The 12,818-nt window shown below is 38.2% G+C and overlaps 1 protein-coding gene across 4 annotated transcripts in view; it reads left to right on the top strand.

Annotated features, from left to right (window-relative positions):
• LOC120430004 (rab11 family-interacting protein 4B) overlaps nt 1-12,818 on the top strand; it is a 224,957-nt gene that overhangs the window by 32,655 nt on the left and 179,484 nt on the right. The window lies entirely within an intron of this gene.

Genomic DNA, 12,818 nt, shown 5'->3' on the forward strand with positions numbered 1-12,818 from the left:
CTGAGAAACTTCAAAATTTTCATGAAAATAAAAGTCAAATCAACTGAAAAACAATCTAAAACGCATTATATTGCATTGATAATCATATTTAGCATGTTTGGGCTGGGTTTTTTAAATATTCGAATTTTTGTGGAATTGCAATGTGCAGCACCGCTTAAACTTTATTTTCTGGCAAAACATTTTTTTTCGTCAATACTTAGGTGTTTTGGAAACTAATGATTTCAAAACAATTGGACAGGTGTATAATGCATTTTTAAACACTTTTTTCATTCAAATATTAAAACCGTGGCTCGTAAATTCAATTTTTATTTGTATCCCCCCCCCTCGACTGTGTTCAGAGTCGAGGGACATAAACTTTAAAAAATATTTGCAACGGCCTAAGTGTTGGAGGCTGTTATGTATAACGTTTTTCAAACTATCCAGAGAAATGTCGTTTAAATTAACTTTGTTAGCGACCTGTCACTGTTCGTAGATGTTAGTTGTTTGTAAACAAAACGAAATAAGTCAATTTAAATGGTGCCCACAATGAAACTCACAAAGTCTTCTGTTGATTGATTTTTTTTTCCAAAAAATTGGGAGCGATTTTCTTTTGCGTGTTTCGTCTCCTCTCTCCTTTGCGGTTGAATACTTTTGGCAATGTTTTGCCTTCCTCACTGAGGTAATCCTGCTCTTAAAATGATTTTTTTATTATAAGCTCGAAGACCCACCTTCATGTATACGTATCGACTCAGAATCGAAAACTTAACAAATGTCTGTGTGTGTGTATGTATGTATGTAACCAAAATTCTCACTGAGTTTTCTCAGTACTGGCTGAACCGATTTTGACCAAACCAGTTGCAATCGACTTGGTATAGGGTCCCATACATCGCTATTGAATTGTTTGAAGTTTCGATAACTAGTTCAAAAGTTATGTATAAAAATGTGTTTTTACATACATCCGGATCTCATTTATATGCTGGTAAATCGAGGTAATCGAGAGATCTTTCCAATGAGTCCACAATATTGAAGATCTGACAACCCTGTCTCGAGTTATGACCACTTAAGTGATATTTATGTACTTTTTTGAAGCCGAATCTCAATTAAATGTATGCAAACGATGTCCGGATCCATCACCCGACCCGTCATTGGTTAGGTAATCGAAACCCATTTTTCAACGAGTCCACAACATTGAAGATATGGAAACCCTGTCTCGAGTTATGACCTTAATTTATATCTGTGTACTTATTTTTCTGGATCTAAAAAAATAGCTGAAATATGTGTCCAAACCACTCAAAAGTTGAATGGTAACTGAGCTACGTTCTAAGTCCAGTTACGTAAAAAGTACGGTAAACTTTAATTTTGAACAAAAATAATATTGTTTTTTGTTATGTTTAATATTTGAATCTTCATTTTTGAAATAGTACCTCATTTGGGATTTCAAAGAGGACAAAATGGACAATATTTTTTCCTCTTTATTTTCTTTTTATCAAACAGAGTTTTCATAGTAAGTTTAATCAATTCTAAATCATATTTTCTTTAAAAAAAATATATTACAAAAATTGTAAGCTAGAGTTAGTTTACGAAGACTCACTGACTTCGCGTTCATCTTGTATTGAGTCGCTATTGATGTGAGGCTAAATCTTGATGTACGATTCGGAGTGAGTATTTTTAGTCCCGTGGAACAACAAACAGACTGTTTATTTACTGCAAAACGCTTCTTCCCACCAGGGAGGGGGATTTCCATTCAAGATTGGTTTATTTTCGGAAGCAACAAAAAAAGGAAATCCATTTCGATTCGTTTATTTTAAATTTTTGGCGATTCGCAATCGAAGTGCATTGCAACAAAGGGAATTCACCACTGTTGAAGAAAAAAAGGTGACTGAACTCGACTTGACTCGACTTTTCTCTCTCTATCCAAGTGTCATGATTGCGCTTCAACGACTTCTCGACTTCTAGTTGGCACACGATGATGGGCGTAGGGAATCGATAAACGGTAGGGGAAGGTGGGGCAAGACGACCATATGGGGCAAGAGGAACAATCGCTCGTAAGGCCGTTATTTTTACAATTTTGATTATTTCCAGTATGAGGAATTGTTGTTAGCAATGCAATTAGCTGATTCTACTACCACATAACCGCCAAAACGACGTAAACGCCACGGGGCATAAGATTTAATGAAGTTTTTTTCAAAACCTTTGTTTTCTTATAATATTTGGAAAGTACAAAATAAGGCTTAGGGTTCGTTTTAAGGCTCATTTTATCAAAATGCTTTTTTTCCTAGATCAGTAGTGACCATACCAATGACATGCACCTATTACAAAGTATGATTTAACTTTTGGTTATTTTTGTTAAGAGCTTTTAAAGAATCTTGTTCAGGTGGGGCAAGAGTACCATATGGATTTTTAGTATGGAAAAAAAATACGAATTGCTGCAACAACATATTTTATTGGGAAATAAATACATGAAAGTACTTTAAACCTGATAAACAATTGTTAAAAAAAATGTCCGTACAAAATATAGTGATATTATGAAAAATTGCTATTTATCATCTATGTAATTTTTTTTTTCGTAAAAACGATAAAATGTTTAGTTAAATATTATTATTTAATCTAAAAATGGAAGAAACCTTTCAAATACATTCTAATCTGATGTATCTAAGTGATAACAGTTCAATTGTTAGCAAATTAACATGTTTTTTCATGCATTGTTCCTCTTGCCCCAACGGGTTGTTCGTCTTGCCCCACTAGTTGAGTAGAACGTACGAAAAATCAAAAATTTTAAAATCAATTTTTTACATAAAAAAACAGGATTTTTTAAAAACTTGTTTTAACAAAGTCTTGGTTAAGACCTAGAATAAGATGAATATAATAAAATCCGACCGATTTTTTAACTTTTAAATGGGTCATAACGAGCATTTCCTTAGCTTGTTACACTTGCCCCACTTTCCCCTACTTTAGTACCACTGTAGAGACGCTTTCCATGGTAGAATTAACAGCAAACGCTGTTAGTTCTGGTTCGACAGGCTAGACTTGGTTTCTTTTGCCATATTTCACCACCAAGTTAGCCTGCACCGTGTAGGCTCTCTCTCGCGCTGCGCTAAGTAACTGCTAAGGTGTACGAAGAGGTATCTCTACCACGCCACCAGGTGTGCAGCACGTGCAGTACGTTCTATATGCCAAGCTCACGTGCATTTCCTCACACCATCGACGTCAGTCGAGAGGAAAGCTGTACAGATGAGTGGTTCTTGAAGTCTGGTTCATTTCTCTTTAGAAGAGTTCTTTGTTTTATTTTTGAGAATGATAAAAATATTACATTGCTTATCAATTACGCCCTGAAATTTAATATTATCCAATATTTTGAACCAGATGTGTCCGCCCCAAACAAGTGTCACTTTCCAAAAGCTGTTCATCATCAACTCCAGCCAGTCCATATCGTGCCCCGTATTGACATTAACCGTGGAGTGCAAACTAAATTAGAATTTAATTGCTCCACCATCGTACAAACTCAGCTGCCTGGTTCTTGGACCATTTATAATGTCCACGGTTCATCACTTGCCCGGCTAATTATCGTCAGCTCATTTCTCGCTGCATCTTCATCAAATTGCGATGCACTTTACCGCGTGGATGATGCAGTTCACTAGATCGTTCACTTCATTTACTGGATAATTTATTTGCCATGAAATGGATTGGAAGCGGTGAAGTAGGGATGAGAAAAAAGTATCAGGGTGAATGATCAAGTACCCAATTCCTACCTAAATAATATCCATCCAAAAATTTGTTCAAGATCTTTCAGAATGATACAATTAAAAAAATATATTTTTGAAGAGATTAGAAAATTAATTTGTTTTAGAACAAAAAATGGAATTGTATATCGAAAATAGGAAAATTATATACAGTACATGTTCGGTAACTGGGCTGAGAACGTAGCCCAGTCACCGAATGCTGCTCGCTAACTGGACCGAACAAAAAATTACGAGGGGACCACCGATGCATAATATTTTCCTGATGAAAGATTTAAATAAAAGTTAATCAAATAAAATTACAATGTTCATTTTTCATATTTCTTTACTTTTGACTTGAAATTAAATAAATGTTTGAAAAAAGTTTTTGCATTTATTGAAAATTATTTTTGCATTTATTTAACCCTCGGTAATTTCGGTTTGTTTTGGTATATGATGTTTGTCTGCTGGGCCCAGTTAAACAGCGCCCAGTTACCGAACAACGACTGTGTTTCTCTTTAGACCCAAAATCAAGCTCAAAATACATCAAATTTTTTATTCACTTTGGCAACCGGCGAGTTTTACCATTTTTCAATATTCTACGGAAGGGGTGCATCTTTTATCTCAGAAAAAATGTGTAATTTTACCTCTGAAAATGTGTAATTTTGCCACTTTTTTAGTGTAATGTCCCTTTTTAAGTCAAAATTGAGGTAAAATTACATCATAAAAGAGGTAATATTCAACCTTCCAAATTTACACAATTGTTTACTGTGTGATAAGGCTTACAACCTGTGATAAAGTTTAGCTGAAATAAGTGAAATTAGACGATTAGACTCAGTAGGCCCAAAATACGTACATCCATCCTACTTCGCATCACATCAAAGCATAGTTTATGTCGGTCTTTCTACTAATACATCACTTATCGATCATGTTCATAAACAATCCAACTTACACCGCCAACAGAAGAAGCAGAACATAATCTGCCAGATAAAGCCACCGGTACAGCTTATTAAAACTGTAATTAAAGTGTACCATATGGAAGAACTAAGAAAAGTTCTCGTACTAGGCAAGCTTTACATGACTTCCTCCAAGCTATTACGCAATAAATTTCGATCTGCTAGAGCTTGGTCTTATTCTCGAACCCCCCAACAAAGTCGATAAAATTTTCGAGCGGGGGAACAAGGTTGTTTAACAAGTTCCAAGCAACAAACACGGAATGTGAACTACCAATCCCCTAGAATCTCGCGCAGCATTGCAATATCCAACGGGGCTCGAACAAATCCCGTCTGCATTCCCGAGGAATGTGTAATGTTACACCAACCAGCAATGTGCGGCATAAATTTTCATGCTCATTTGCGTGCGCTCCGGCAAATCGAAGAACCGCCTGGATTCCACAGGCTTGCCAGCGATTGAGTCCCACTGGGATTGAACCTCCAACTGTGCGAAAACCACCGAACGTGCCATTTTGCGAAACCAGTTATTGAGGCTCTGACTCTTTGTGTATACGAAGTCCGGTTAAATAAGCTCGTTTAGTTGTGCTACACCAGTCCGAAGATCCGCCGTAGTTGGTACCACGAACTTACCCAGTGGGTTGTACACAACAGTGCAAGATTTGGTAATTTGGGTGCCGAATCTAACGCAGCGATGTACACCGTCGTTGAAGGTTATCCTTACCTTGTACCTCCTCAAAAAAAGAGCTTCGAGGGGGTGCCAATGTACGACTCTATGCAAATGGCGTCCGGCGAGGCTTCGGCGATGACCTTTGCTGCTTTCATTGAGAAATTACCCGGTGGTCGGTCTTTCTCTTGGAGTGGCAACGAAATAAAAAAAAAGCAAAAGGAGGGGTTGAATAATAATTACGCGGGGAACTCGTCATAAATCTCGTACTGTTGTGAGGTGGTGGGAAAATCGTACGAAAGAGCGCACAAAATCGGTGAAGCGATTTTAATGGAGCCATTGACATTGAACGGCAATAAGAAAGCCATTAAGGGGGAGTTCTAGAAGTTGAGCTGTTTTTGGAGTGCACTTGTGGCGTTTGGATTATTATGAGGCTTTGAGAACCTCTTAGAGATGATTCACAGCCGGATTGGCAAATGTCTTCTTCCGCAATCGGTGTTCTGGAAATGATATCAGATTGGGTTGATGTTTCAAAGTCTTCAAAAATTGAGAATTTCATTGAAAAGCTAGATCAACCATGATTTACTCTAAAGTACACAATTTCACCAACCTAATTGGAGCGATTTTCCAAGTTTCACCGTGTCAATGCACCCGCGTCGTCTTGGCAAGGTCGGGTCGCCGCCGGGAGCGTCCGTCCGAAAGTCCGAAAGCCGCCGTCATCGCCACGTCACGACGACTCTGTGACCTTCCTTGCCAAGATCCGTGAAATGTATGAGAGTGCAAACTACCGACGCGTGTACGATGACCGCCGCCATGTTCAACCGGTTTTCAACCTTTCTCTTTTCCACCGCGGAGTGTGCCATTTCTTCGCCGCAGATTATGCCGAATTGGCCAACTCGTCGAGTTGCGTCTCGGGGTGTGTATTTTGGTTTGCTGCACCCTTAGGGGGTAATTTGGCAATTTTCGGACTTTGGCAGTGTAGACTCAACTGGAGACAATTCCTTATATATCTCATCAATGTCCAACTTAGTAAGCAGTTTTCCACCAAACACCGCAAGTCATGTCCCCTCTCATTTTCCCTGTGTAAGCGAACTAAACAGCAAAAATCACATAAAAATAAACCATCATCCCGCTGACTGGTCCGGCTATTGCCTGGCGCCATGTTTACTGGCCAAGTTGAACTCGCCAAAACGGGGCGAGCTTGTCGTTCTGTGCAGTAGACTAGCGTACCCGCTGTTGGAAGCTTGCCCTATCAACTTCAAGGAAAACGAGTCAAGTCAGTCTGTTCTGTCTGTCTGTCTGGTTCTATCCTAACTAAATTGCTGCTCGCGTGGACACTCGCGGACGTTTACGGTGATCCGAAAACGAAGATTGGAGGGAGCTGTGATGCGTACGGTGAGATTGGGATGCTGAGTTGACGTTTTCGTGTTTTTTTTGGCGGTTTTGGTTTCCTTGTTCGATACATGCCGAATGACTCATGTAACCTGAAAAATGGAAAAATGGTTTACAGAAGATCTCCCACAGCCACAGCAATAATCTGTGAGTAAAAAGGCCTCGATTTTGCCTCAGAGGATAATGGTCTTGGTATGATCCTGAGAGAAAAATGTACTCGACCTCATTGACTCTGTTTGCTCAGTTTGTTCACTGTAGCTTTTTACTCTTAGTCCGAGGGCATTATCCTCTCAAAGCGACGTTGTCGTGCTTTCTTTTCGCAAGTCGCTTTTTGACGTTCAGTGAAAAATACGTTTTTAGAAAAATAGAGCACACAATGTAAACAATAACAAACACGCTTTGTTTGGATGACCATTCTTAGCATTGTCCCGAAGTTTGGTTGAATTTCGTTGCCGGATTTATAATTACATATGTTTGCGGTAGTCGGGCATGTACGTGTGTCAAACTCGCTCTGACCTGAAATCCCTTTGGCCAGTTATCGCATTGCAGCAATTTTACGGGTGTGTCAAGACAGCTCGACAAGATTGAAACTTTTTTCATATGAAGAGTACTCGTACGTACGTGTTACGTTGTACGTTACAATAATACACAAAGATTTTTTAAAGTTATTATTGAATATCTCAGCATTGAAATCGAATTTTGGGGATCTGTGTGGGTCAACAGGTAAGGCATTGAGAGTTGCACAAAATGGCTTTACTCAATTTGATTCAAAATGAGACAAGATAGCACGATAAAGATGAAATGAGGGATTAGCTGCTTTTGTGTAGTTTCAACTCATCAGTTATTTCAGTTACAACGTTTTCAACGAATCTATTTTTAGTATTCATTCTGGACTAATTTTAAACACTCAGTATGTTTATGGCACACATTTGCACATCTTCATCTTTCCATTGGCCGCTTTTATTGTTTTACAATGCAGCATAAGTGCCGAACATTGGTCGGCACATGGTGAACTGTTGTAGCTATAGCAATCACCAGAAAAAAAAGTTATGAGTTTGTTGAATGATGGTTGCACTAGTCTATCCATTAGCGGGAGATGTATTCGTATGTTTCTGCCGTGGCAGCTCACACTTATTTATGAGGTTGTACCTTTTGTTGATTTCAGTGTGTTCAGCATAGGTTCAATGATTGAAGCTTCTCGTTTTTTGGTTTATGGTATTTATGAATGGTTTTATTGTTTCACAAGTGGAGATGTGAATGAATTCCTGAAAGCATTTATGACTACCAGTGACTGATTTGAATATTGGAAAACTCTTATAGTCAACTTCTTACTTCTTATTATGCTCGCACGAAAACTTTGTTTAGTTCGAAAAGCACGTTTAAACAATTATTCAAAACTGACAGCTACTGCAGTGGCAGTAACTAGTCGATGGGACCATCCTCATTACTCAAATTTGGTGTAGAATTTCAGCTCAGAACTCTTTTCAGCTGTACATATTTCTTAACGACTGTAAAATAGACCTCCTCGTAAACCATCTTTTCCCGCTGGTTGGCAAAGCAGCTCGAAGAATCGGTACGATTGTGTCCCACATTCTCTGTCGAAAACGACGACCACGTGCCGCACGAGACCACCAATCTTGGAAAGTATTTCCCGCACCATATTGAGAAGGGGAGACGAGCTCTTGAGAAAACCGAAAGCCATTATCGCCGGAAATTGTGAACCCTTCCACGTAATTTGCGATATCCGGTGAAAACGAGAAGATGATCTGTCGATGGGGGAGGTGCCAGATGTACAGGTTTACGAAATCTGTTGTTTGTACACAGAGATAAATCCATTAGCGTATGGAGTACCGGATGCAAATCCGCTAGAGTCCTTACAGGTCCCCACAGTTTTGAGCTCAACGCACATCCCGTCCTGTTTTAAAGACTCATTTTCGTCACGCCACCAACCAGATTCGTGCCAACTGTTGTTAATGGACTGAGGCAAAGCAAAGCACTTACTATTAGGGCGTACGCAGCATCCCAGAGAGAAAAAAGGGACCGAGCAAATTCGAGGGAAAAAATCTTTTCAAACCAAATTTCCGTAATGATCCGTTTTGTTTTCGTGTTTTTCACACATGCCGGAAATAAACATGGCCAGAGCGATTTGGAGAAGTGGTTCACTTTTTTTAGTGCTGTTGCTGTCCAAGAGCTTGCTTCCTATGGTAGTCTTCAGAGAGGAGGGGCATGAAATGAGTTTCAAGTGGTGGGATATGGGGTGAAGAGTTTGTTGGTAATGATGTATTAGGATGTAGGTGCGATATGATGGTTTATATTTTGGTTGGACAGGGTTCTTAGAAGTAAGTTTATGAAGTGTTCCAAGATATTTGTGTAATCAAAGTTTTGATACTTTTTAAATTTACCTCCGATGTTATTAAAATCTGCCATTCAGTCCAGATTCGATCATCTGCATAATTAACTTAATCATGTGAGCTAATCTTCCATACGTAACAACAACAAAAATCTATTAACACTATTTTTGCGTAACTTCAACCTATTTTTAAACAAAGCCATGGAAACAATAGTTCTTCAACCACACAATCCCCAATACACACCTTGTCTTCACGTCACATCATAAACTTCAAACAACCGCGTTAAACATGATATGCTCTCCTGTTTTCATCAATTGTTGCCCTCTGTTGTTTTCCGCTACCCGGCCTCGTATAACAAAGCATCACGCCAACAACAAATCACCGCCACCTTCACCGGCTAATGAAACGTGCAAATTCCCATAAAGCAGGCAGATGCCAATTCAAGTCAGGCCGCGCTCATCATCATCATCACACCGCCACCAATTCGACTTCGGCTAACGGCTTAGTGGCACAATTATGCAACACGGAGCGAAGCTCCAACATTCACCGCGGAGCGCCTAAACTCAATTTTGCATGCAGAAACTCTGCTACCTCGCGAAGTTCGTACGCGGTTCCCACGACCGGCAAAACAACTTTTACTGTAACGTTCCAATTCGCTCGTTTCTTCGGCGGCGGCGACGACGACCCAGCGGGCGCATTGATGAAATCGGATCTTCCGGAGCAGCTCACACAAGGTGTGCTCACGAGACCCGAACTAAACTTCCGGCCCTGAACTTCTCCAATTTCTATACGTACGAGAGTGAGCGGGTCTTGCCGGGTAAACCTGACACTGAGACATCTATCTCGTATGCTCTTCTTGCTTCAAGTTCTGCGTGGCCCTTTGTGTTGAGCGATTCGTAGCACATGTTCCTGCATTTGGCACCAGCGCAGAGGATGCACAAAAGGATACTTGCTACGGGTGAAGGTGGAGGATGCTTCTTTTTAAGAGGAGAGCAAGTGAAAGAAGGAATGAGAGAAAATGTTGGAAACAGATGCAGCCTCAGGAAAGGTCTTCCAATGTTGTGTCTTATTTGCTGTCGAACTTCAACCTCCATACGTGCAGGCAGAACGGAATGAGATTATCAAGAAGGACGCAGCGCCATCTGTCGCTACGGCGTTAAAACATCTAGAAAAAAATGTGCAACAGATTGCTATCTCTGACAGCAAGAAAAATGAGGAGCAATCCCATATATCTTGCAGTCAGCTGTCTCGCGCGGATTAACACCCGATACCTATAGCTAAACCATGACCTACACGGATTCTCTTAGTCACGCTGCGTGTGATCTATACGGGCTCGGAATGTTCCGTTAGATTGCCATCTGATACCGCGGGGGCGTGTGCTGTATGTTACATAAATCTTCTTGGTGAATGAAGAAATGTCGGATCCATCTTGTTACACACTTCAAGAAAATATGGCTTTTCAAATTACATTTCTGGTTCGGGCTATTGATTGACTTTTTCCTTGATAACTATCTAATTTTAATATAAAGTTTATATACACAGAAAAAAATAATGTAAATTTGGAAGCTGTAATTTTGGAAGGTTGAATATTACCTCTTTTATGATGTAATTTTACCTCAATTAAGACTGAAAAAGTGACATTACACCAGAAAAGTGGTAAAATTACAAATTTCCAGAGGTAAAATTACACCTTTTTTCTGACATAAAAGATGTACCCCTTCCCAGATGTAATATTACCATGATTTTTTTTTCTGTGTAGAACATCTAGTCTAGAGTTTACCAAATTTTATGAATTAAAATAATGGGCTCCTTCACTAACACAAGGTTTTTAAAATGACTTAATGTCTTTTGAATATAAGCTAAACATTAATTACCGAGCCAACTCGGTCCTAACTGGGTCCTTAAGACCACAAGTAACGATTTTTACATTTTTGATTTGGCTGAAACTTTGTTACTCCTTTCTTTATGAAGTACGATCAAAGAGTCAATTTTTCACCATTGATTTGGTCATACAAATCTGCCTACAATTTTAGCAGCTATCCAATCTAATCTAATCGCATCGAACACAAGCTCGGCAGTATGAAGAAAGTATTCTGGATTTCTGGATTTATTCCCAAAAAAAGTGTCCACGGGGTTTATGGATGGACCGTAAACCGGGGTGACATTGATAGGATTTTATTTTTGAAATATGTTCCAATTGGTAAAGTTTTTATCAAGATTATTATTTTTAAAACATGTACCGGGGTAATCTACACAAGGTCCATGCACTATTTTTGAAAAAAAGATTTTTTTTAAATAGTTGCATTGAAAATTCTTATTTTGAATTCTGGGGTGACTTTGATAGCCGTAACTTTTTTGTTTAAATCAGATTTAATGTGTTAAAATTTAATTTTTACGTCAAATGTACCATCAATAAAGTTACTAATATAGTTTTGAAGAAAAAAATAAATGTGTGTATTTAGTTAACTAAGTTTATAAGTTTTTTTTTCTAACAAAATACATATAAATTTTTGGTAAAATTGCTAAAATGTCATAATTTTGCCTGAAATTTGTTGAAACCAGTTTATGTTACCTTCTTTTAAAAGAAAATTGTCCAAAGAATCTGAAAATGCATTCCGTTTCCCGATAAAAAAAATGAAACTTTGAGAATATTAAAATAATACTTTCATCAATTTTATTTTTAATTATAGTTAACTAACTTTTATAACTTTCCAAAATTTTATGAAAACTTTTTCTATAAGTACTTTGAATAGGGGAGGTGGGGGCAAGACGGCCAGGCGGGGTAAGACGGCCATGCGCTTGTTTTACTAATAAACACGTTAAAAGTTACCCAAATATCTAATGATATTGTACCTTAGGCTAAATAAGTTACTTTGAGCCACTTTTTGCAAAACTAAATAGTGGTTTGTAAACAAAATTTTGATAATTAAGAAAAAAATGCCGTAATCACCAGTGTGTCGTAATATTTATCATTTGAAAAAAGTTCTTTGAATATAAACTGTTTTAAAACCATTTTAAAGCATATTACTAAAAGCTTTTCATTTCGCAGTCATGGTGATAATGTCCTTAACAGTATCAGATACAAACATTAGATTTTTATGAATTTTTATCATAGTTATCTAAGTTGCAAAATACGGTGGCCGTCTTACCCCCGCAAGAGGAGGAAGGATCGAAAAAGCACATTTTTTTTAAATCAATAAAAAGTAAAGAAAAGTTTATTTTAAAGACACAAGTTAGGTAATTTCTTTAAATGTGACTTCCAACTAGGATCTGTACTAAGTTGGGGTTGAAAATAATGGTTTATTTTGATTTGAAATGAGTTTTTACCTTAGGGTGGCCGTCTTACCCCCATCTCCCCTACTTCTCTATCACAGTCAGAATGATTCCATACCACTCCGTACGTATTTAATTTGTACTCTTCAAAAATCTCTAACTCAGGTTTACGGTAAAAATAAGTAACTGTGCCAATTTTGAGACAAATCGGTTAAGATTTAATGGTCGCTATAAACAATTAAAATTGGCGAAAAAAATATCTTTTCATACAAAAAAGTCTTCTTTAAATCGCTAATAATTCGTCAGGGTTAACTCGGATCGTTTTGCGGTTGTTCATAATTAAATTTGACATAAGAATCTCACACTTGACAATGATCCGACACATTTAACGCAAATTTTTGCTTTTTACCATCCATTTTTTTTCGATTTTCCCATACAAACTTCAACGATCAATAGCTACCCTTAAACCTTAACCGATTTGGCTCAAAAT

The sequence above is a fragment of the Culex pipiens genome, chromosome 2 (genome assembly GCF_016801865.2).
Source record: "Culex pipiens pallens isolate TS chromosome 2, TS_CPP_V2, whole genome shotgun sequence".
NCBI classification, from domain to species: Eukaryota; Metazoa; Arthropoda; class Insecta; order Diptera; family Culicidae; genus Culex; species Culex pipiens.